Raw genomic sequence first — 23,362 nt, 5'->3', positions numbered from 1 at the left:
ACCGATTACTGATACTCTGGGCCAGCCCCTGCATTTTAGGGTGCCACCAAGTGTCCAGCAACAAATCACTAGTCCCTCGAGCCCCACAATGAGTTGAAAAGTGTACACATTCGATGACCCACAAAGCCAGTACATCAGACATACAAGTCTGATGTGCTGGCGTGGTCCATAAAGAGGAAACAGAATCATATGTACAACCTAACCGTTTCTACAATTGTTTATCACTCTCAGGAGCGTCCTCCTGTAACCTTATGACGTCTTGGATGGTTGGCATTGGCGTGTCAGAGGCAGACCTATTTATTGCAGAACGTTTAGTCTGACTGAACATTTTAGGCACCATCACTTGCTGAATTTGCGCGGCTGTCCGCGCTGCACAATCTGCTTGTTCATTACCAACATCAACTGGTGTCTTACCGTTTGTATGGGCAGCGCATTTAATGACGGAAATCTGCACGCGCATAAGGAGGGCCTGCAGTAGGTCATTAACTAAACCCCGGTGGGATATTTCCGTGCCGGCCGAGGTAAGGAATCCCCTATTCTTCCAGAGCTGTCCGAAGTCTTGAACTACCCCGAAGGCGTATTGTGAGTCAGTATAAATATTTACCCGGCGATCTGACGTGCGTACTCTGTTGCGTCCGAATGATCCACTGCCCTCCTTAACATAGGCCCCAGATCCTTGGTATGGTACTGATCGTGGACCTGACGTGTAATATGAGGGCCTACAGAAGCTGACTGTGGCCATAAATGTGGTGGTATAGTTACAAAATCGGCTGTACCTTCTTTTCCCGTGACTGTGGTTGTAATCTTGACTGGCCATTCGGTCCCAATTAACGGCCGGTATTTGTCCTCCAACTCCCTGTTCTGTCCGGTTCTGTCATAGGCCAGGGTAACATGGTGCAGTGAATGTTCAATGTCTAACGTCCACCACTGGGGTGTGATAGAAATATAGCACTGTTGTCTCATCCTCCATGATTGAACCGTTACCGCTTCGTCTCCGCACTCTAGCTGTAGCTGGAAGATACACAGTAAATCTCGGGCCAACAAGTTACAGTCCAATCCAGTAGTCACCACAAACTGATGATCTGTAGACTTGTTCTCATAAGTGACTGTCACAGGTTCAGAAATAGGATACTCGCTTGCCTGTCCTTGGAACCCCGACAAATGCTGGGTGTGGTCGGATAGTGGTAGTCGAAGTTCTGATTGCACCGAAGACATGGCTGCTCCAGTGTCGATTATAAATGGGTAATGTTGACCTCCTATCTGCAGAGACATAATAGGTTCCCTGTCCGATTGGAGAGTCCTTATGACTAAATTAGCTAGTCAATCTTGTGTTGGGAAAGGGTTTGCCTGGGAGAAGTCAGTGTACCTCGTCTGTCCTCCCCTTGGTGGGTACCCCCTCCTTTGGGTCGGGTAGTCTCCTTCTGCTGCCCGTCTTTTAAAGGGGCATTCCTGATGCCAGTGATCTGTACGTCCACAATTAAAACATGCATTGTTCCCTCTATATCTGCCCCATCCTCTTTTCCCAGTAGACCAATGGCCCCTCAGAGGGGGCGGCAGTTGTAGAGATGTTGGTGCCTACGGTGGGCCATAAAGAGGGGCTGAGGGTCCATTTGGGTGGGTTTGATATCCTCCCCCGTGTTGATCCACCCACCCAAGATCACAATATTGGGGTTCCAGCTGGTAAGCCACTGTATCTGCCGCTGGTTGGGATCTCAGATCATCCTTTTCCATTAAATACTCAGTCTTAATCTTTGTAACTGAGCCTCCTTCCTGGCCTAAACGCTCCTTCCAATAAAATCTGACTGCCCGGCCATCTGGGAAGGGTCGTTCTCTGTCCAATTCATGTTATTACATTTCACGGCAGTAGCCACGGAAGGTGGTAGGCAATGCATTAACATCGCACAATATTGAGGGGAATTCTGACCATTTTGGTACAGCAAGTCGCCTGACTGCCCACGGTAGATTTCATTAAAACGTTCCAGAAATTCCTCTGGCTCCTCAGTCTTTTTAGGTTTGAGGTCTAAGATAGCAGAGATGTTTATGGGCTTTTGAAATGTGGCATTCAACGCATTCAGGATTTGTGCCCATCTATCATCGTCCAAAGCATGGGCTTGCTGAAGTGCGGCGTGGCTAGCATAATTCAAGTGGTTGAGATGACTGCGGTACTCTGCTGGGGTTAAAAGCTGCTGGACGAGGTCCCAGAGGTCCCTAGAATCAGCTTGATAAACTGAGATGGTAGTTCTCAGATAGTCCACGAAAGCAGCAGGAGATTTCTTCCTGTCTGGGATTGCAGCCAGAATAGCCATCATCTCACTGGGTCTCCATGGGAAATAAATGTCTATCGTGGGCTGGGCTGCTGCTGTTGCAGCATCAGGGTTGGGTATTTTCCTAATCGACAACTGTCTCAGAGTCTCACTAGGAGGCGCTTTAGCGTATTCCTCTGGCTCTTCAAAGACTTCAATGTCCTTCCCTTCCGATAGGGGGAGCTCCGGCTCCTCAGAACTATTCCCACCCTCTTTCTTTGTTCTCATACTTTTCTGTCCCACCATATCGGTCTTAAGGGATCTAGGTGGTATGCGTAATTGTTTCTGGATAGGATCAGGCCCCTCTCTCATTGTCCGCGATCGGGTCCTAGAGCTAACTGGGCTTGTGGAACAGAGCTCCCCTTCTCTCACAGACGGTGAAGGTGCAGACATAGGACTCAAAGTGTCAACTGAAGGGACTGGAGAGACTGGCATGATTTGAATCTGGGGAGCAGTGACTGGATATAAAATATGATACCCTGGTGGTTCTGGAATTAGTGCAGACAATGCAACTGGTGCAGTCGGGACTCTACCCGACATGGTCCAATTCTCTAGGTCATCAACTGCCTCTGTCAATGCAAGGCCAGCCATTGAACTACGTAGCCCATTTATTTATTCGTGTCTGCCCTGCTAGGTGTCTCCCTCTCTTTACTTGCGCGTTTTTTGAATGCACACTCTTTTTTTAAGATCTCCAGAGTTTTCTGGTTCCCCCCTTCACTAATTGGAATCCCCATTTTAAGGGCATTTTCTTGCCAACTTGATAACATGATCTTATCCCTCTCCTCTTGACAATATTGTCTCCATAGTCCAATTAACTCTTTTGCTTTCATACTTTTCCAGATTTCACCCTGAATTTTCTTAATGATGTCCAGATCTTTAGTGCTCCCTAGTGGCCATTCGTCACCCAATTTCTTCCTTAAAGTTGCTGACATTTTTCTAAAATCTGTCGCTTTATCTGGATAAATATCACATAATATTTGCCTTGAACTGCTTGGATCATACGTGTTATACAAGCAATTCCCCATAATCTCGAACTAGTCCTCAAGACTGCGTTGTTCGCCACTACAGTCCAATTTTAGCTTAATCAACTATATTTTCCAAAACACACATGGAACTGAACCGTCTTTCCGACGTCCCATCAATTCCAAAACACACGTGGAACTGAACCGTCTTTCCGACGTCCCATCAATTCCACAATCAACTCAAAACTGAACTATCAATCTTATGCTATCCCATCAGTTTTATTTTTAACCCTCAGTCGCACCTACATCGAATGAATTTTTAATGTTCGAATCCCCAGACCGACGTTTGATTTTGTCGAGACGATCTTTCCGTACCAACCGCGAGTGGCCAGACCAATCAGACCATGAGAGTTTGTTGTTTGTAGTTACATTGTATATGTTGTGTTGCCCTATTATGTATTTTCTTTTATTCCCTTTTCTTCTCATGTACTTAATGATCTGTTGAGCTGCTCGCAGAAAAATACTTTTCACTGTACCTCGGTACACGAGACAATAAACAAATCCAATCCAATCCAATCCAATCCAGAAGAGGGGAAAATGAATGTGGTCATTTTCCAGCTACACATATTGTGGGCCCATTTCCACTTTCCTTGTCCAACCTCAGTCTAATTCTGATTTCGCAGCTGGCCGGTGACCGTCTGGAGAAATCCCCAGTTTTGGCACCAAATGACAATATTGAATTCTTTACCCCTTCAGTCTGGCCTCAATAAAACTCGAGATGGATTTATAGGTATAGTATTATTTATTTTTAACCAACTTGCAAGGCTGACTCGCTCCACAGAGATTCAGAACACACAAGCGGTCCCCTGGAGCTCCAGAACCGAGTGCTATCGGAGACAAAGAAATCTTTACAAATCTCATTCAAATGGCATCAAGTTTCACATACAAGATTCCCATAGGTCATCCTATACACCTCCTGACCTGGCCATATATCCTGATTGTCTCACTTCGCATTCCTTAACCCTGGGCCTCTTGTTACCCAGCATCCTTTTCCCCCTCCTTGCCATGCTTTCTGAATCCCTTTGTCCTTTGTTTGTGAACTCACTACTATCAGACTGGCTCACATCTACATTATTGTAACTAATATTTGAACGAACTATTTTATCTCTCATTTGTTTGTTCAATTCCACAACGTGATTGAACGACGGGGAGTTCAACTTCTTCTGAAGTCCAACAAGCTCTTAATTTATACTTCACCATTCACAAGTACATTCAGGGGGGCACAGTGGTTAGCACCATTGCTTCACAGCTCCAGAGTCCCAGGTTCGATTCCCAGCTTGGGTCACTATGCAGAAATTGCACTTTCTAATGGAATGATCCATTAAAGCAATGCATGGTTTGTTTAACATAAGGTGTCATCCGAAGTTGAGGCTGCTTTAACTATTCCTTCAAAATGATTTATGAACGAACACCTAATTGTATTTTGGCCATTAAGACAGCTTCAGCTCAACTCAACTGAACTATGTCACAGTAAATATATCATGTTTGTTTCTCAATAAACATCTGTTATTCCTGTTTCTACAGCTATCTTGACAACAAGTCAAAATGGACCTCTTAATTTTAAAATGTGGTTACAGAATAAAATCCATAGATATTAAAGATTCTAAAAATTGGTAGAATTCTCAAAATCTTACAGGTGGTATGAGGTGCGAGTTAGCTGCGAGAGATTGGGAACATTACTTATAGGGATGAAGGTGGTTAGACAATGGCAAACATTCAAATAGCGCATGGCTGAACTGCAACAATTGTTAATTCCTGTCTGGCGCAAAAGTAAAACGGGAAGGGTGGCTAAACCCTGGCTTCCAAGGGAAATTAGAAATAGTATTTGATCCAAGGAAGAGGCATACAAACTGCCCAGGAAATAAAACAGATCTGAGGATGGGAAGCAATTTCAAATTCAGCAAAGGATGATCAAAAGATTGATTAAGAGTAAGGTGCGAGGAACACAAAAAAACTGACTGTTAAAGTTTCTATAGGCATGTGAAGAGAAAAAGATTGGTGAAGATAAATGTAGGTCCCTTACAGTCAGAAACAGACCAATTTTCAATGGGGAACAAATACATGGCTGCAGCGACCACTCCGAGTTGCTCCATGTGAAGGTGACACTCCCCAGTCCGGTACAGGTCACTGTCCGCTAAATGTTCAGCCCTCGATGGCCGTTCCTGGGCTATGACGCCTAAAGAGCCAGTAGTCCCGGCTGTAGACATGGATGTGGACCTATCTCTGATACTTGTGGAGGAAGGGAATTTATAACCCTCAGGGAGTCATAAGATAAGGACAATTAGATTCACGTTGACCGCCTCTGAATATGAGTTCCCCTGGTAATGATGGGGTGTGGTTTCCACCTTAAGCTCTCTAGTATAAAACTCCCGGCCTTGGAGCAGGTGGGGGAGATGGCCCCACGGGGAGTGGAGAGTATAATATTGTGAATAAATAGAATTTTTGTTTTCTTCCTGGCTGATCCATGTCTGCTACTTTAGCAGATTCTACACTACTTATATGAAAAATTGGGAAAATCACTTTATACAGGAAGAATGTTCAACTTGCTATAATGTTAATTCAAAGAATTATTAACCTGAGGTTCGCGACAGATGATTTATTACTCACCATGATGAATGCACTATGTAAATCAGCAAGCTGTGAATCTTCAACCTGAAGTACCCAGGGCCAAATTATTCTCCCAAGGGATTTTGGTTGCCATTTTTAAAATCCTGAATAATTATCGAGAGCATGTGCAAGGGTCCTCACCATATATTATCATTAACAGGCTGCAGATGGAGAGAGGTTAGGAATGTCATTTTTCTGAATAACTGAGATTCGTTACTTAATTTAAAATATTTATTGAGCACATATATTTATCATTTCACGGCCTTTAGAAGTAAAGTAACAAAGATATTCTTACTGCATTTAATTAATGTACCAGTTAAAAAAAATATTTGTTTGTTGCAGTAAAGAAAAATATGGTTAGTGAGCTCAATACTATTTCAGGTTAGATGGGCCTTGGCATTAAGAATCTGTGGGCTGAAGACCCCGAGAGTAAGGAGAGGGTTCCTGGAACGCAGTAGGGACCGAGGAGGGTTGGCGCTGCCAAACCTGGGGAGCTACTACTGGGCGGCAAATGTGGCAATGATCCGCAAGTGGGTTATGGAGGGAGAGGGGGCAGCATGGAAGAGGATGGAGATGGCGTCCTGTAAAGGAACGAGCCTGGGGGCGTAGGTGACGGCATCGCTGCCGCTCTCACCGACAAAGTATACCACGAGCCCGGTGGTGGCGGCCACGCTAAGGATCTGGGGCCAGTGGAGACGGCACCGGGGTGCAGTGGGAGCATCGGTGTGGTCCCCGATCAGGGGTAACCACCGGTTTGTCCCGGGGAAGATGGACAGGGGGTTCCAGAGCTGGCATCGGGCGGGGATTGGAAGAATGGGGGACCTGTTCATCGACGGGACGTTTGCGAGCCTAGGGGCACTGGAGGAGAAGTTTGAGTTACCCCCGTGAAATGCCTTTAGATATATGCAGGTGAGGGCTTTTGTGAGGTGACAGGTGAGGGAATTCCCGTTGCTCCCGGCACAACAAGTTCAAGATAGGGTGATCTCAGGTGTATGGGTCGGGGAGGGCAAGGTGTCGGAAATACACCAGGAGTTGAAAGAAGAGGGGGAAGCGCTGGTAGAAGAGTTGAAGGGTAATTGGGAGGAGGAGCTGGGGGAGGAGATCGAGGAAGGTTTGTGGGCTGATGCCCTAGGTAGGGTTAATTCCTCCTCCTAGTGTGCCAGGCTCAGCCTGATACAATTTAAGGTGGTCCACAGAGCGCACTTGACGGGGGTGAGGTTGAGTAGGTTCTTTGGGGTAGAGGACAGATGTGGAAGGTGCTCAGGGAGCCCGGCGAACCATGTCCATATGTTTTGGTCATGCCCGGCACTGGAGGGGTTCTGGAGAGGAGTGGCGGGAGCAATATCTCAGGTGGTGAAAGTCTGGGTCAAGCCAAGCTGGGGGCTAGCAATATTTGGAGTACTGGATGAACCGGGAGTGCAGGAGGCGAAAGAGGCCGGCATTCTGGCCTTTGCGTCCCTAGTTGCCCGGCGAAGGATCTTGCTAATGTGGAAGGAGGTGAAGCCCCCCAGCCTGGAGGCCTGGATAAATGATATGGCTGGGTTCATAAAGTTGGAGAGGATTAAGTTCGCCTTGAGAGGGTCTGCGCAGGGGTTCTACAGGCGGTGGCAACCGTTCCTAGACTATCTCGCGGAGCGTTAGAGGAAGGTTGGTCAGCAGCAGCAGCAACCTTGGGGGGGCGGGGTGGAGGGGACGTCCTGGGAGGGGGGGGGGGGGGAGGGGGGGGGGGAAAGGGGGGACTGCCTGGGAGGGTGGATGAGCAAGAGATAACATGAAGGGTTGGGGAAACTGACACGTACGGGTGAAGGCCAGTGTACAAAGCTGTGTAAATATATAATTTTGCCATGTATATATCTTGCTCTGCGCGATTTCTCGTTTTTTTTTGTTACGAGGGGGGTGGGTTATTGTTTTGTAAGGGAGAAAAATTGTGTTAAAAAACTTTAATAAATATATTTTTTTAAAAAGAATCTGTGGGCTGATCCAATGGCCATGCTGCGTCCGAAAAACAACTCACCATGGCACAGTGTGGCCGATAAAAGCCAGAAGACCCCGCCCCTGGGATCTACCCAGCCGCCTCACGATATCCAACGCAATCTTGCGGGATGTTGTGATGTAAATCCTGCCCATTGTGGGCGGGATCACTTTTTGGCAAATCTGCATATTCGAGCGAGACAGTTAGTCTCACTCTAATGTGCAGATTCCCAAAGTACCTGAGGCTTTTAGATTCATCCCCTTCGCCTTAGAGACCTCAGGCAAGTGCTGTTCAGCCCTGCGACTGTGCAACAGTTTGCGAGCACCACAGTCATGCTAGGGAACATTCAACAGCTGGAACACCCAACTGCATAGACTCTGGACTCTGAGACTAGTAATTCTACCTTTTTAAAATGGGGTTTAAAATTGCATCTATAATTGTGTGAAGCATTAAAGATACTTTGCAGTGCGTAGCTACACTAGGCTACTTAGCAAACGTGAAAGCCGACATACTGTTCCTGCAGGAGTGTGGAATTCCTCACCTCAGCAACTACAGGCGCTGGTCGAGCTGGTGGTCCCACAGGCCATCCATCTGGTCAGGGGGAAACGACTGTTGTGCGTCCGGCCTGGGTATTCTGCTGCGGGGAAGCAACTTCACCATCTCCAACGTTAAGGAGGTAGTGGGTGGACGCCTCCTTGTAGCAGACGTTAAATACAAAAACGTCTCTCTCAGACTCATTAACGTGTATGCCCCGGCCGTAAGGAGTCCGCGGCTGCCAATCCTTCAGCAACTCCCGCTGCTGTTGGCCACCTCCAAGCCTGTCATTCTGGGGGGTGACTTCAACTGCATCATCGATGAGGCTGGACGATCCAGCAGAGCCAACAGCAAACTAGACACTGCGTCCAGGCTCCTGATGGGAACGGTAAAAGACGCCAAGCTGCTCGACGTCTTCAGCAACCCTGCAGAAGGAGCGCAGCGTAGATACACATGGTCACGGACAGACGGATCCGTCCGCTCTAGGATAGATTTCTTCTTTGTGTCCCGTGCTTTCAAGGTCAGGTCCACCGTCGTTAAGCCGGTGTTCTTCTCTGACCACTGCCTCCTACTGGCCGACTGCCACCTGCAGGAAGACCAGGGGGCGGGCAGGGGGACATGGAAGATGAATGTAAAACTGTTGACTCCAGAGAACCTCGAGGAACTTAAAAGGGATTACAAAGGTTGGAGAACCGTGAAACCCCTCTTTGAATCTCCACATCTCTGGTGGGAAGCAATCAAGAGGAACATCAAAAGATTTTTCATCCTCAAAGGCATTCAAAAGGTGAGAGAGAGATGAGGGGCCATGTCCAGGCTCCAGAAATGTATGCAAAATTTGCTCCAGCTGCAGTCGATGGGGGTTGATGTCAAGGAGGATCTCCAAGAGGTGAAGAGCCAGCAAGCCTCGCTCTACACCTCGGAGGCCTCCAAGGTTATTTTCCGTTCCAGAGTCCGCTCCGTGGAGCAGGATGATGTTGCTAACTTTGCCTTAGTTCAATTGCTCTGTTTTTATTACCTTTGCTCTTGAGTCGCCAGGTATCTTTATGATACCGCCACGTGGTTCAAGTCTGAGTAATGATCAATAATCCAATACACCGATTAGTAAGGTTTAAATCAAAGCACATTTATTATACACAGTAATCGCTACTCATGCATAATTTCTACGTCTAAGCTACTTCTACAACTGACAGGCCTATGCTTAACTTGGAACTGGCCCACCAGGTCAGGGAAACAAATGGCCTTTCGTTCGGGTTCTGAGCCTGCGGGATTCGAAGTTGGTACAGATTGGTAGCTAGGAGCGCCTATCTCGTAGCGAGCGGTGAATTAAACTTACGATTCGATCTTCACTGCTCCGGTCACGGTCAATGTTGGTTCGTTGTTGCTGGGTGACCCGGGCAGGACGAAGAGCACGAAGAGGTGGAGAGGAAGAGAAGAGAGCGATTTGAACTTTGGGTCAATTCTTATTGTCCCCAGGGGCTTCCCACCTTTCGGGGTGGCCCCTGTACCTGGTCCCAAGTGATTGGACTTTGTCCCAATTACTTGGTTCGATTTTCTCCAATGCTGGAGCGGTTCCCTGATAGATGAGCGGTCTTGAGGTGCACGTTCTCCTCCTTTTGTGTAGGCTCCTGCTGGCGCCGAAGAGTCTGGTTTTGCTTTGCGTGTCTAAATGTTGCTTATTGTTCCCAGGGATTGCTCATTAGTATGCAGATGGCTGTTGTTTTGTTATGCTGATGGTTGCTGGTATCGATAGTGTCTGGCCTTTCCAGAGGTAAATACACAGCCAACCTGCAGCTGCTCATTTTTGTCTTGTTGGCTGACTTTCCCATCAGCCTTTGCCGTTCGCCATTTTGAATCGGGAGTTGGCCATTTTATGTGGCTACAATAAAAAGTGCTCACACTATTTCTTCCAAAAGGTGCACAGAGACCTCTGTGATCAGCAGCCTGAAGGAAGAAGATGGCTCTGTAAAGTCATCGCAGTCTGACATCCTGAGGATCAGCAAATCCTTTTATGCCGGACTGTATGATCTGAAGCCAACAGATAACACTGTTTCTCAGACCTTCCTGTCGTCTATCACAGAGGTCTTAGGCAACAGCGAGCGGGAAAACCTGGACAAACCACTAACTCTGCAAGAGCTGACAAAGGCCGTCAGGTCCTTTGAGACGAGTAAAACTCCCGGAAGCGATGGCCTACCGGTTGAGTTGTATTCGGCTCTGTGGGACTGGATGGGCCCAGACCTGCTGGAAGTGTACGAGAGTATGCTTCTGGATGGCAGCATGCCAGAATCCATGAGGAAAGGCATCATCACCCTCATCTACAAGCAGAAGGGGGAAAGGGAAGAAATTCGAAATTGGCGCCCCATTTCACTGTTGAATGTGGATTATAAAATTCTAGCCAAGCTAGAATTCCTGTTTAGGCCCCTTATTCAAAGCAGGTCGTGATGATTAGCCATGTGTTTGTCGGCACTGCGAGTGTCAGGAAACAAGCGGCTAAACACGCTCGCTCGGGACTTTGTTCCCTTTTGGGAAGATCACACCCATTATTAGTGTGCTAGATGTATTACTGCTATCTGCAGTAACTTAGATGAGAGGAAAATATTCTCTGCATTATTATAAGTTTCATAATGAAAACAAAAAGATAAAGACACATTTTCTTTGTTTTAATTCCTCTACTCATAATTATATGTAGTGGCCATTTTATTGCTGCTGGGGTGTCATGGGGCGGCAAGGTAGCACAGTGGTTAGAACTGTTGCTTCACAGCACCAGAGTCCTGGGTTCGATTCCCAGCTTGGGTCACTATCTGTGCGGAGTCTGCATGTTCTCCCCGTGTCTGCATGGGTTTCCTCCAGGTGCTCTGGTTTCCTCTCACAAATCCTGAAAGACGTGCTTGCTTGGTGAATTGGACATTCTGAATTCTCCCTAGTGAACCCCAACAGGCGCCATAGCATGGTGTCTAGGGGATTTTCACAGTAACTTCATTGCAGTATTAATGTAAGCCTACTTGTGACACTAATAAAGATTTTATTATTATTATTCAACTTTTCTCATTTTTTAGAATTGTGAATTCCATGGATCCTTGTACCTTGGGAAATAAATCAAAAACACACCAATCAAACCAAAGGCCTGCTGTTTATCTGACACCCAGATCAAAGTGGAACTGTGGATCCTGATATTGACTAAAGAAGTTGGCACCAGGTGAGTGAATGGATTTGCACACATCATGTATTTGCTGAAACACTGCTCAGTAGCCATTGCTGCATTACAGATTAGTGCCTGGCACTGTTGAGAACTATAAAATAAATAATTCAATAATAAAACATCCAATGTGCTTCACAGAATGAATTACCTTTGGACCAAAGAGACTATTGTTAAGTTGGCAAGCTCAATGCTAAAAATCACAGTTTGGATAAATACCAGTTAATACACACTTTACCACTGTAAATTAAGGAGAGCATAGCGGCCAGAAAACGGGCATCTTCTTGGTTCCTCTAAGTAATTCTATGGTGTCTTTAATGTTCAATTGACTAGGATTGTGGGACGTCAGTTTAATGTCATATCGAAAAGAATTTTATGGTGACACCTCATATTAATCTTGTGATCAGCGGCAAGATCATTCCTTTAAATAAACTGGTGTTCTCTGTGATCTTATTTGCACAATATCTACAACATAGCTCTACCATGAGCACCCTCGCTACTTATCTATGTTTTGCTTACTGGAGACATTATCAGGACTCTTGTGCTCTTCTAGATTTTTGATGATGGAGGAATACACACCTCATGAAATCATGAGACTTGGGCTACCATCAATGAATTGGGTTTCTTTAATAATAAACATTAAACAGCAGCAAAAGATCAATACTGCACAGTCTGTTGACTATGAGCTACAATTCTGGAACCCATATTGAATTAGTTAACCTAATAACTCAGAATTTGGACTATCGGATATGAATGAGTATGTTGAATTGGACTCCTTATGAAGTCTTTGCAATGTCTTTTCTGCATGGGTGGGTGTTAGTGTAGTAGAACAGCAAGAACTGCTGAACCGACAGAAAGTTTCTGAATGTGTTTCTATGCCTGGAAAATGAGCAGTCACTATCCCTTCCTACGGATGCAAAGAATATGAACGTGCATCATTTACAATTAAGCCAATGGCCAATCACCAATAGAACTTAAAAAATAGATTGAATTCCACAATCTGAGTTTACTGTGTAAATCTTGGGCGTGATTTCCGGAAAAAGAACAGTCCCATTTTGGGTGCGAATAGCAGGGTGTTTCTCGGAGCCTGCAGTGCCGAGAACAACCCGCTATCAACCAGGACTTTGGGTTTTTTTCTGCCTCGATCTTTCCCTGCTAATATCTTGAATACTCCGATCAGATCACCCCTTAACTGCCTAAATTTTAGTGAAAACAAGCCTAATTTGTGTAGTCTCTCCTCATACATAACCCCTGTAGTCCAGGTATCATTTTTGTAAACCTATGTTGCAGTCCCTCCAAGGTCAAAATATCCTTCCTACGGTGTGGTGCCCAGAACTGTTTGCAGTATTCCAAATGGGATCTAACCAGGGTTTTGTATAGCTACAGCATATCTTCTGTGTCTTTATACTCCAATCCTCCAGATATAAAGGCTAGCATTCCATTAGCCTTTTAAAATATTTTCTGCATTTGTTCGTGACATTTTAAGGATTTATGTACTTGAACTCCTAAATCTCTTTGGACATGCACTGTACTTAACTTCTCTCCATTTAGAAAGTACTCAGCTTTATCCATTTTTGGTCCAAAATTGATAACCTCACACTTGCTTACTTGAATTACAATGGCCACAATTTTGCCTATTCACTTAGTCTGTCAATATCTCCTTGCAATTTTCTGCCATCATCTAGGCTGCCTAGTGTAGCCACCTGAGTTGGCCACTTCCCGACTTAAAATGGAGAACAGCAAAGGCTGAAAGGAAATTCAGCCAACACAGGCAAAAACTAGCAGGTGCAAGTTTACTGTGTATTAGACTCTGCAAAAACCCAGACAGCATCGATACAAGCAGCCATCTGCATAGTAATGTAGCAGCCATCTACATAGTAATGAGCGATCCACGGGAACAATCGAAACATTTAAGGTAAACAAAGCCAAGCCAGACTCCTCGGCGCCAGCAGGAGCCAACACAAAAGAGGTTAATGGACACTTAAAGACTGCCCAACGATCAGGGAACAGCTCCAGTATTGGAGAAATCAAACCAAGCGATTGGAACGAAGTCCAATCACTTGAAACCAGGTACAGGTCCGCCCCAAAAGGCGGGAAGCCCCTGGGGACTATAAAGCAAAGCCCCCAAGTTCAAATTGTCCTTCATGACAGGGTCACTCAGCAACGTGAAGCAACCCTTGACAGTGACCTGTCCGACGGCCTCCAAAGAAGTAAGTTTCAAGTCAACGCTCGCTACGAGATAGGCGCTCCTAGCTACCAGTCTATACCAGCTTTTGAATCCTGCAGTTTCAGAACCCAAACGAAAGGCCATTTGTTCCCCTGACCGGGTGGGCCAGTCCGAAGCTAAGTATAGGCCTGTTAGTTATAGAAATAGCCTAGAAAGTAGAGTTTATGCATGAGTAGTGATTTACTGTGTATAGCGAAACCAGTGACAGCAAAAACAGCGCAAGCGGAGAGAGAGCCGGGACAGCGAAAACAGCGCAGGAGGAGAGAGCCGGGAGATTTAAAAAGCGCGGGAGGAGAGAGCCCGGACAGAGAAAACAGCGCGGGAGTAGAGAGCCGGGAGATTTTAAAAAGCGCGGGAGGAGAGAGCCCGGACAGCGAAAACAGCGCGAGCGGAGAGAGAGCCGGGACAGCGAAAACAGCGCCGGAGGAGAGAGCCGGGAGATTTAAAAAGCGCGGGAGGAGAGAGCCCGGACAGCGAAAACAGCATGAGCGGAGAGAGAGCCGGGACAGCGAAAACAGCGCGAGAGGAGAGAGCCGGGAGATTTTAAAAGTGCGGGAGGAGAGAGCCCGGACAGCGAAAACAGCGCAAGCGGAGAGAGAGCCGGGACAGCGAAAACAGCGCGGGAGTAGAGAGCCAGGAGATTTAAAAAGCGTGGGAGGAGAGAGCCCGGACAGCGAAAACAACGTGAGCGGAGAGAGAGCCGGGACAGCGAAAACAGCGCGGGAGGAGAGAGCCGGGAGATTTTGAAAGCGCAGGAGGAGAGAGCCCAGACAGCGAAAACAGCGCGAGCGGAGAGAGAGCCGGGACAGCGAAAACAGCGCGGGAGGAGAGAGCCAGGAGATTTAAAAAGCGCGGGAGGAGAGAGCCCGGACAGCGAAAACAGCACGAGCGGAGAGAGAGCTGGGACAGCAAAAACAGCGCGGGAGGAGAGAGCCGGGAGATTTAAAAAGCGCGGGAGGAGAGAGCCCAGAAAGTGCTGGGAGAGGTGAGTGCACAAAAGGTGTGGCAGGAGTGCCTTTAGTCACGGGAGTGCTGATTGGAACAGAGTGCATCTGAGTTTAGGTGAGTGACTGAGTTCGGGTGAGTGGCTGTGTTTTTGTTGGTGATCGGGTTTATCCTTGAGGTTCTATAAAACACTTTTTAAAAATTTTTTTAAAATTAATTAACTAGTTGAATATGGCTGGACAGGTGATGTGCTGTTGCTGTATGATGATGGAACTCGTGGATCCCATTGAGACCGTCAGTGACCACATCTGCAGCAAGTGTTGGCTGCTCGAGGAACTTCGGCTCAGAATTGATGAGCTGGAGACCGAGCTGCACACACTGCGGCACATCGGGGAGGGGGAAAATTACCTGGACACTTTGTTTCAGGAGGCAGTCACACCCGGTAGAATAAGTACTGTTAATTTGGACAGTGGTCAGGGACAGAGTGGTGTGACTGCAAGGGAGGCAGGTAGGGGGATCCTGAGTTTAGGAGTTAAGGAGCCTCAGCCCTTGACCTTGTCCAACAGGTATGAGGTACTTGCTCCCTGTGTGGATGAGGAAGAGGGCTGTAGGGAGGATGCGTTGACTGACCACTGCACCGTGGTACAGGAAGCCATTCAAGAGGGGGGAGCAAAAAGACAAGTGGTAGTTGAAGGGGATTCTATAATTAGGGGGATTGATGGCATCCTTTGTAAGTCAGATCGAGAGTCCCGCATGGTATGTTGCCTGCCAGGTGCCAGGGTGAGGGACATCTCTGATCGACTTGAAAGGATTTTGGAGAGGGAGGGGGAGGATCCAGTTGTTGTGGTCCACGTTGGGACTAACAACATAGGTAAGACTAGGAAAGAGGACCTGTTTGGGGATTATCAAACACTAGAGACTAAATTAAAGAACAGGTCCTCCAGGGTTATAACCTCTGGATTACTATCCGAGCCACGTGCCAATTGGCATAGGGTTGAGAAAATTAGGGAAGTTAACACGTGGCTAAAGGAGTGGTGCGGGAAAGAGGGATTCCATTTCATGGGGCATTGGCATCAGTACTGGGGCAGGAGGGACCTGTACCGTTGGGACGGTCTTCACCTGAACCATTCTGGGACCAGTGTTCTAGCGAATAGGATAAATAGGTTGGTCACAAGGACTTTAAACTATCAAGTTGGGGGGAAGGGAAGTGTAAAGCTATGGACAGTATAATGGTTAATGGAGATCAAGGCAGCAGTTTACGTGACAGGTTATTATGTAGAGATATGGGTTCAAAGACAAGGAAAATTAGGAAGGGTAAGAGGAAAAATAAATTGAGAAAAGTTACTGCTCAAGGTGTTAGGATTAATAACAAAGACATAAAAAATAGCATAAGTGTACTTTACCTGAATGCTCGTAGTATACAAAATAAGGTAAATGAGTTGATGGCGCAAATCATCGTGATTGACTATGATTTAGTGGCCATTACTGAAATATGGTTAAAAGATGGTCACGACTGGGAGTTAAATATCCAAGGGTATCAGACTATACAAAAGGGTAGAATGGACGGTAAGGGCGGTGGTGTAGCTTTGTTGTTTAAGGATGGCATCCGGGCAATAGTAAGGGATGATATTGGTGCTATGATGGACAAGGTTGAATCAATTTGGGTGGAAATCAGGAATAGTAAGGCGAAAAGGTCACTGATAGGAGTAGTCTATAGGCCACCAAATAGTAACAGGATGGTCGGGCAGGCAATAAGCAAAGAAATAACAGATGCATGTAGAAATGGTACAGCGGTTATCATGGGAGATTTTAATCTGCATATCGATTGGTTTAACCAGGTTGGTAAAGGCAGCCTTGAGGAGGAGTTTATAGAATGTGCCCGGGATAATTTCCTGGAATAGTATGTAATGAAACCTACAAGGGAACAAGTGGTCCTAGATCTGGTCCTGTGTAATGAGGCAGGATTGATTAATGATCTCATAGTTCGGGATCCTCTTGGAAGGAGCGACCACAATATGGTGGAATTTAAAATACAGTTGGAGGATGACAAGGTAAAATCAAACACTAGTGTTTTGTGCTTAAACAAAGGCGATTACAATGGGATGAGAGAAGAACTAGCTAAGGTAGACTGGGAGCAAAGACTTCATGGTGAAGCAGTTGAGGAACAGTGGAGAACCTTCCGAGTGATCTCTCACAGTGTTCAGAAAAGGTTCATACTGACAAAAAAAGAAAGACGGTAGAAAGGGGAAAAATCGACCGTGGATATCTAAGGAGGTGAGGGAGAGTATCAAATTGAAGGAAAAAACATACAAAGTGGCAAAAATTAGTGGGAGACTAGAGGACTGGGAAGTCTTTAGGGGATAACAGAAAGCTACTAAAAAAGCCATAAAGAAGAGTAAGGTAGACTATGGAAGTAAACTGGCTCAGAACATAAAAAGCTGATAGTAAAAGCTTCTACAAATATATGACAAAAAAGAGTGGCTAAGGTAAATATAGGTCCTTTGGAAGATGAGAAGGGAGATTTAATAATAGGAGACGGGGAAATGGCTGAGGAGCTGAACAGGTTTTTTGGGTCAGTCTTCACAGTGGAGGACACAAATAACATGCCAGTGACTGATGGAAATAAAGATATGATAGGTGAGGACCTTGAGATGATTGTAATCACTAAGGAGGCAGTATTGGGCAAGCTAATGGGGCTAAAGGTAGACAAGTCTCCTGGCCCTGATGGGATGCATCCCAGAGTGTTAAAAGAGATGGCTAGGGAAATTGTAAACGCACTAGTGATAATTTATCAAAATTCACTGGACTCTGGGGTGGTCCCAGAGGATTGGAAAGTAGCAAACGTGACACCACTGTTTAAAATAGGAGGTCGGCAGAAAGCGGGTAATTATAGGCCGGTAAGCTTAACTTCGGTTGTAGGGAAAATGCTGGAATCTATCATTAAGGAGGAAATAGCGGGGCACCTGGAGGGAAATTGTCCCATTGGGCAGACGCAGCATGGGTTTACAAAGGGTAGGTCGTGTCTGACTAATTTGGTAGAATTTTTTGAGGCCGTACCAGTGCAGTAGATATCGGGGAGCCAATGGATGTGGTATATCTGGATTTCCAGGAAGCTTTTGACAAGGTGCCACACAAAAGGTTGCTGCATAAACTAAAGATGCATGGCATTGAGGGTAAAGTGGTAGCATGGGTAGAGGATTGGTTAACTAACAGAAAGCAGAGAGTGGGGATAAATGGGTGTTTCTCTGGTTGGCAACCTGTAACTAGTGGGGTCCCTCAAGGATCAGTGTTGGGCCCGCAGTTGTTCACAATTTACATAGACGATTTGGAGTTGGGGACCAAGTGCAATGTGTCAAAGTTTGCAGACGACACTAAGATGAGTGGTAAAGCAAAAAGTGCAGAGGATACCGGAAGTCTGCAGAAGGATTTGGATAGGTTAGGTGAATGGGCTAGTGTCTGGCAGATGGAATTCAATGTTGCCAAGTGTGAGGCTATCCATTTTTGGAGGAATAACAGCAGAATGGATTATTATTTAAACGGTAAGATGTTAAAACATGCTGATGTGCAGAGGGACCTGGGTGTGCTGGCGCACGAGTCGCAAAAGGTTGGTGTGCAGGTGCAACAGGTGATTAAGAAGGCTAATCGAGTTTTGTCTTTCATTGCTAGAGGGATGGAGTTCAAGACTAGGGAGGTTATGCTGCAATTGTATCGGGTGTTGGTGAGGCCGCACCTGGAGTCTTGTGTTCAGTTTTGGTCTCCTTACCTGAGAAAGGACATATTGGCACTGGAGGGAGTGCAGAGGAGATTCACTAGGTTGATCCCAGAGTTGAGGGGATTAGATTATGACGAGAGGTTGAGTAGACTGGGACTGTACTCATTGGAGTTTAGAAGGATGCAGGGGGAATCTTATTGAAACTTATAAAATTATGAAGGGAATAGATAGGATAGATGCGGGCAGGTTGTTTCCACTGGTCGGGGAAAGCAGAACTAGGGGGCATAGCCTCAAAATAAGGGGAAGTAGATTTAGGACGGAGTGTAGGAGGAACTTCTTCACCCAAAGGATTGTGAATCTCTGGAATTCCTTGCCCAGTGAAGCAGTTGAGGCTCCTTCTTTAAACGTTTTTAAGAAAAAGATAGATACCTTTCTAAAGAATAAAGGGATTCGGGGATATGGTGTACGGGCCGGAGAGTGGAGCTGAGTCCGCAAAGGTCAGCCATGATCTCATTCAATGGCGGAGCAGGCTCGAGGGGCCAGATGGCCTACTCCTGTTCCTAGTTCTTATGTTCTTATGTTCTATAAGTGTGCTTTGATTTGAATCTTACTAATTAGTGTATTGAGTTATTGATCATTACTCGAACTTGAACCTCGTGGCGGTATCATAAAGATACCTGGCGACTCTAGAGCAAAGGTTATAAAACAGAGCCAATTGAACCAACCAAAAGTTAGCAAGATATTACTGGCGACTGTGGTGGGACTCGATCTAGAAGTGGCTTAACCACTCCGGGAGAACCCAAAATATGAATTAGAAATCCAATTGGGAACAGAAAAACCACAAGTGTTCAAGTAGTTCTGATCAATCCTCATAATTCGGAAGTGTGTTCATGCAAGCGTAACTAATAGGGCGATAAGGTAACACTGATAGATTTTTTTGTTGCGACAAAACTGTCGGGAGTTTGTATTCTGGAAAATAGCGAAAGCCGTACCCGTAATTACAGCATCGCCTGAATAACCCTTGTTCCAAATTTCAAGAGAAGCATTTAGAGAGGAAAGATGGCAATGCAGGCAATGCAACGCCTCATGAACCCTGAAGAATTTGTGGTCGCTGCAACCAGCAGTAGTGTAGGACAGTGTCCCGTTTGGGAAGAGGAAATCAGAAAGTACCTCAAAGGGAAAGGATGGCCCTTTTGGAGCGAATTCTGTGAAAATGAGGAAACAGGTCCCGGGAGTATAGGACATACTTGGTGGGAGAACCTGAGCGAGATTCATAAGAAGAGCTTGAGAAAAGCTCGCAAGCCGATGGCAATCGGGTCCTATTTGGCACAATTCCGAGGCACAGAGGAGGTCGTTAGGATGCACCGAAAAGAGATAGAAGGCATACATCGAATGAGCAAGGTCGATGTCAGTGAGGTAGAGAAAGAGAACCTAGAATTAATGAGGAAGTTAGCAGCAAAGGACGGAGTGGTGGATGATGCCAAGGGGGCACACCAGTCTTGTATGGCGCACTTAAGCAGTTCCAATCCCAGTACAAAAAGGCCTATCAGGACACGCAACGTGCAGTCCTAGTACGAGAGGAAACCGAGAAGCAGGTAGAGACATTGCAGAGACAGTGTAGTGACCTGAAGGCAGCGTTAAGAGTACTCCATACTGCCACCACGGAGCAAAGATGAAGCTCATTAGACCACGCAAAGTGCAGGAAGCAGATTGCAGAAATCCAGTCTCTGCTTTCAGTTCAAAAAGGATTCCAGGAAACCTTTGGATCACAGTTAGATGAGGAAGACGGCCCTGATTGGGAAGAATTGAGTGAGACAGCGCAGAGATATGTTCAGGGAACATGTGCGCAGGGAAAGCCCCAGAAGAGAAAAGCGCCCCAACCCCCCACAGAGCAGATAGTTCAGGCTCCAATGAACCCAGTCACACCCACCGCACAGCCACATCGGACGACACGGAATTTCTGTGCACCACCCACTTAACAGTGACCCAATTACGGGACGCGTGACATAAAATCAAACCGTTCCTCCCCACCTCAGACCCGCACCATTTCTTTGCCAGAGTAAAGCAGCAGGCAATCATGTAGGGCCTGGATGAGCGAGAGCAAGTAAAGCTCACAGTTTTGAGTCTAGTCGTAGCAGCCCTTCCCGACCCACAGAATGTAAGAGGAGGCACCCTTGCAGCAATGCATACCGTGATCCTGGACACGATCGGGTATAACAGGAGTGACCCCATAGATGGCCTTAATAAGTGCAGGCAAAAGAAAACCGAGCACCCCACAGCGTTTGCTGGACGCTTGCGGATCCATTTTGCAGCAGTTTTCGGAGACTTAGACCGCGCCCATTTGTCCCCAGACCCTTTAAAGTTTGATCAGGATGTTGTGTAAAAATTCATAAATCGAGGATCAACATCGCACTCTCCAGACCAAATATGTTCCTGAAGAATTTCAGCTGTCGTGAGTGATTTAACTAAATGGGAACAAAGTCCCATAACAAGTGCATTTATCCGTGTGTTTCCCGGCGCTCGCAGCGCCAAGAAACACAACGCTATCAAACGTCACTCGGGTTAGATACCGGGCCTCAGCGGGGAACACACAGCCAAGGCTGCCCACAGCCTCATTTTCTGTGCTGAGGAGCTCCACCCACCAGAACTCTTCAGTGTAGCGATAGTTCGGGATGTTATTTGAAAATGGCGTCCTGATCTCTGGAGCACCCACACAGCCCCCCCCCCCCAGTACTCACGCAGGACACCCCGGCCTGATCGCCACCATATGAAAAATGCCAGCTCCGCACCTTGGCAGTGTCAACCTGATACCCTGGAAGTGCCCCTGCCAGCTGGCAGTGCCATCTGGGCATCTTGGCAGTGTCAGGTCTGCACCCAAGTGTCACTGCCAGGATGCCAGGCTGGCAGTCCAGGGGTGCAGATGGCACCAGCAGTGCCAGGGTGCCACCCTGTCCAAAGGGCTTGTACCTGGGGGCCTCCAATCCCGTGTTCCATTTGGTCCCCACTTGTGGAAACCAGTGCTGAACGGTGCTGGCCCAAGGTCTCCAGGGCGAAGGGGATAGATCCCAACAACTCGGGTGCCTCAGGAAACTGCATATTCGAGAGAGACTAGCTGCCTCTCTTTAATATTCAGATTTGCCAAATAGTCATTCCACCCGCAATGGGAGGGATTTACATCGGAACATCTTGTGAGATCGCATTTGATCTCTTGAGGCATTGTGAGCCGGGTAGATCCCGGGAGCGGGGTCTCTGGCCTTCGATCGGCCATATTGCACTTCAGCGGCTGCTTTTTGGGTGCAATGTGGCCGTTCGACCGCGCCCTCTCTCTTTTATCTCAGTGATATATGCTGATAATTTGATGATTAAATAGGGGTGTGGTCATTTTTGCCACTGTTATGAAGAGAAGGTTTATCCAATTGCAATGATATGGATTAGAATACTAATTGGGTCTCAGGTAAATAGCCTGGACTTTAAATGTACCTGGGGAGTTGTACATATTAAACAGGACATTTGTTGTGTTGATTCTCACCCTTCCATGGGACATGCTTATTGGGAGCAGAGCATCCACCTGCTCCAAACATCATCAATACGGGAGGGGTCAAGAACCATTGTTGTTCTACCTAGCACTGATGGAACTGTTATTTCATTGGTAGTGATGCATTAGTGAAATGAGGCATACCGGCTCAGCAGAAGATGGAAGGTGGGCCCATCCTTTGGGTTCTGCTGGATTCCTGATGGAGACACATTGGAAATCAATGCATCAGCTTCAGACTTGCAGTGTTCTTAACTGTAAGAGTGAACAAGCCAATTGAAATGAAAAGCTAATCTCCTTTACTATGATGTAGGATATAATTTTACATTTGATGACCTTCATCTATATTTCCTAAACTTTTCTAAATATGTCAGCATTTTGCACATGCTGGCACTCAGAATTAATGGTGCAAAATTTGTAAAGAGCCTGGGCTGTATTCTCCGATTTTGAAACCAAGTGCTGACGCCGCGTGGGCACAGTAGTGTTCTACGACAGTAAAAACGGTGCAACAGCTGCACCGATTCAGCAACTCTAAATGGGCTAGCACCATCACCACATGGAACGTAACCGGTTCCAAGCAAAACCGGGCCGAATTCGCCGGGTCCGTGATTGGTACACAGGCGGCTCACATCCTGCAGCCGCACTTAAATGATCAAACCCCTCACACACATCGTCCCAGCCAACAAGGTGGCTGGAAGGAGAGCAGCGCCACGGTTCAGGGACGCTGAGCTGGGCACCCTCCTGGTGTGGAGGAGAGGCGGATGAACCTATACCCTGGCCCGGGAGGAAGGCTGCCAGGCGCCGCCGTTCAGCATGCCTAGGCGCAGGTGGCAGAGGCGGTCAGCGCCGTGGGCAATGTCGTCCGGACTGGCATCCAGTGCAGGAAGAAACTCCATGACCTCCTCAGAGCTACCAGGGTCAGTACGCAACGCTGTGTCCCTGTACTAACCCCGCCCCCTCCACACACCCAGATCCCAGCCCCTCCCCTCCGGAGGACGGCCAAACCCCCACCCTGCCCCACAAGCCAGTACCCATGCCAGCCGCAATGGCCGGGTGCCCTGGTCACTGATGCCATAATCTAACCAAACCCTGGGCTGCAATGCGTCGGACTGTCTAACAATGTTATTGTTGATGTGTCCCCACCCCCCTCCCCCCAGCCCAGGAGAAGGCCGCACCCAACCGCCGGCAGTGGGAGAAGACCGGAGGGTGACCACCAGACCTGTAGCCCCTCATCGTGCTTGAGCGGACGGCACTGGACGTGGTCAGTGGCCCAGAGGAAAGAGAGGTCGTCAAGGTGGAGGTCAGCGGCAGGCGA

General features: G+C 47.1%; 1 long non-coding RNA gene across 1 annotated transcript in view; it reads left to right on the top strand.

Annotated features, from left to right (window-relative positions):
- LOC140384816 (uncharacterized) overlaps positions 1–23,362 on the top strand; it is a 1,322,501-nt gene that overhangs the window by 648,527 nt on the left and 650,612 nt on the right. Inside the window, exon 3 of the long non-coding RNA XR_011933146.1 lies at positions 11,492–11,631. This is a non-coding gene — a long non-coding RNA (uncharacterized lncRNA). The remainder of the gene's footprint in view (positions 1–11,491; positions 11,632–23,362) is intronic.

Source organism: Scyliorhinus torazame, chromosome 10 (genome assembly GCF_047496885.1).
Source record: "Scyliorhinus torazame isolate Kashiwa2021f chromosome 10, sScyTor2.1, whole genome shotgun sequence".
Classification (NCBI taxonomy): Eukaryota; Metazoa; Chordata; class Chondrichthyes; order Carcharhiniformes; family Scyliorhinidae; genus Scyliorhinus; species Scyliorhinus torazame.
Note: the sequence above shows the minus strand (reverse complement) of the source record. Positions and strands in the feature narration are given on the sequence as shown.